This window comes from Marmota flaviventris, chromosome 6 (genome assembly GCF_047511675.1).
Source record: "Marmota flaviventris isolate mMarFla1 chromosome 6, mMarFla1.hap1, whole genome shotgun sequence".
Taxonomy (NCBI): Eukaryota; Metazoa; Chordata; class Mammalia; order Rodentia; family Sciuridae; genus Marmota; species Marmota flaviventris.
The window spans coordinates 150,226,571-150,229,560 of record NC_092503.1 but is presented as its reverse complement, the minus strand read 5'-3'; positions in this window follow the sequence as shown (position 1 = coordinate 150,229,560).

Genomic DNA, 2,990 nt, shown 5'->3' with positions numbered 1-2,990 from the left:
CCTTTAGCCTTTCTTACCCATAGCATCATACTAACTTCATATCTTGCTCTTTTCTCCTGATATTGCACACAAGCATTTCTCTATATTTAAAATTCTCCATAAATTCTTTTTTCTTAAGTATGTCCCTTGGTGTATCTTAAAGTTGTTTTCGATATTTCTTTCTTTGTACAATAATAAGCAATGCTGTGATGAAAATATCTGCATGAATATTTTATCCAGTTCTGAATGTATTTTTAGAATTCTACTCAGAAGTTGTATTACTATGTCAATGGATATAAATTTTTTTAAAGGATCTCAGTATTCTACCAGACAGCTCTTCAGAACCATTCTTCCAGCTTAGCATTTCATGGCTTCCCTAAACTTGCCTTTTCGACCTAGTCTTTGATAGCATTTGGCAGTCTCAGTTTGGAATATTTGTGCATTTAATTGATGAAAAGAGTCTTATTTAGATATATTATTTAGAAATTAGTAACTTCAAGCAATTATTATTTATTTTAGTGGCCCATTTCCCAACTTAGAACATATTTATTCTACGTTTCAAAAAATATATGTATATAAAAGAAAAGCTTTCTCAAAGCTGTCATTGAACACCTGATCATTTCTGGTCATTCTTCTGGAACTTTCTTACTACGTTCAAATCCCTCTTCCCAGTTATGAAGGTGGTTTCACTTCCACTCAGAATGTCCACAAGATGTAGCCATGGATGTTGGACAGGATGGGTGGGGGAGGATGAAGCAAACTGGTTTTAATTCTTTACACCAGCAACTTGTAGACTGGTTTAAAACATACCTGTAGCAAGAATTGAATACTATCAATTTTCTAAAATTATCAGAATAGCATTAACCTGAATTCTGATAGCCCATGACCTAGGCCTCAGCTCCACATCATTTCTTGGGACATTATCTGTCATTTTGCTGCTGATGGCTTTAGCGTGGTTGGAAGACCTGGCACCGCACTTTCCCAGAGACACACTCTGTATATCTTTTGGCAGGCAGCTAGACCATTTCTGAGCATCCAAATCTTAGGGATACAAAAACATCAATTACTTCCTCCCTGAGAAACCAAAAACTCTTAGGTCGGTAGAATAGAAGAAGAAACAGCTAAGCATGGAGTACGGCAGTGATTTGGCAACAGGATTTTATTGTTTTAATCAAAGGGATACACTAGGGAAAAGAAGATGGAAGAAGGGTAGAGAAGTAGATAAAGAAGGATACAGAGAGGATGGGGGTCGGGGGAGTCACAGAAAGAGACCGAAAGGGAGACAGTAGTGGGAAACCAATTGTGTCCCTGTGTGTGTGCAGTGGGTGGTGGTGAGGCATTACCATGCAACAGGGGATTCGTCTTTTGAACATGCAGGGCTGCTGCCCTTTGCTTGAGAGGCCACCCACAGGTCCATTTCAGTTCTGGGACAGTCTGGCCTGATGTGTATGGTCTCTCAGAGGCCCAACAGGTCCCTGCCCAGGAGCCTGTCCCCTTGCAGAAGACTACCTCTGAGCTGATGGCTGCTTCTGGTTGGCAGGGCATGAGGTATCCAGCTGTCAAACTGATGATTTCATTGTGTTAATCTAGAATAAGTAAATAACTAGCAGAGGAGAGCAAAGTGAGGGAGCAAAACCAATAGATAGATTTTTTTTAAGACAGTGTTTACATTCTTTAGCTGATGAGAAAGCCCCATAGGGAGTCCTAGGAAGCTAGGAATAGCTGGTAATGAGGAATGAGGCTCTTTCAGACAGTGTGAGCGCCCGGAGGTCCTGAGGGCTGCTCTTTGGTACACTGTCCCCGGAAAGACCTGCTCATTCCAGGTCCTGCTGGCCAGCCGCTTCAGGATGAGACACGTGCTAACAAAGACCCCAGGGAAGAAAATGACTGGCACTGCTGCTGAGTTGGCAGGTTGCTGCTTTGGAAAGAGCAGGTGGGCAGCGAGCTCTGTGAAGTGCTGATGGTCTGTTCTCCAGGGAAACACCTGGAAATTGCTGCAGTGGATGTGGAACAGAAAGAGAAAACGAGTTCTCTTGGGATGGTCTCATCGGTTATCCACAGTTCAGCGTATCTGTACGGACTCAGTCTAGGACCAGGGCCCAGGGACGCAGGCGCAGAAGGCAGGCAAGCGGGTACATCTGGGAATTGCCCTAACTGCCTCCCATTTCCTGACAACCCCCTAGAAACCAGGACTGTGCGTGGTAACAGCACAGCCTCCGCTTGCTGATGCTCAGTGAGGTGAACCCAGCGCCCAAGACGCGCCACTCTCAAGCCTCCTGCAACCGAGCTCTCCAAGTGCAAGCGTGTGTTGCTTTCTCAGCTCAGATTTGATCCCATCTTTTTGTCGCCCTCCAGGTTTCCTGGCTGTAGGGTGTGCTGCTGCTACAGGCTGCGTTCAGCAGGTGGCGCTGTATAACTGCTCAGGAAATGACATATCTGGGCCGGAATTTTTTTTTTTTTTTGAAAAAGATCAGACTTTGAGAGAGTTGAACACCAGGAACTACGGTGGTAGCATTGTTGGTGAGGAATTTTCTTAGAAGGGTGTGTTTTTGATGCAACCACAGAAAGGGTTCATGGTAAGGTTTTCCCTTTTCCTATATGACTAGTATTCTTTGCAATTATTCTAAGTCAATTAAATTTGATGTGGGGGGTTGGATTTATTAATGTTATTAGCACACTTGGCACTGGTAAGGATTAAAATTTGCCAAGTGAGCAGTGGGGAATTCACTATTTAACTTAAGACCGTATGATCATTTCTCTTCATTTGTTCATTAGGTCCCAAGGTTCTCACTTCATTCAATTTCCAGAGCTTCTCTCTTGTTCACTCATGTTTATTTTCTTAGAGAATTTTTTTTTTTTAAAAATTGCTCTCTTTAAAAGGAAAGCTTTTCCCCAAATATGGCATATTTAACACAAACTCTGATAAAATATCTATAATTAGATAAATATCAACAGGAAGTATGTTAAGGAGAAATTAGATATCCATATTATCTTCTCTTCTGTTTCTACTT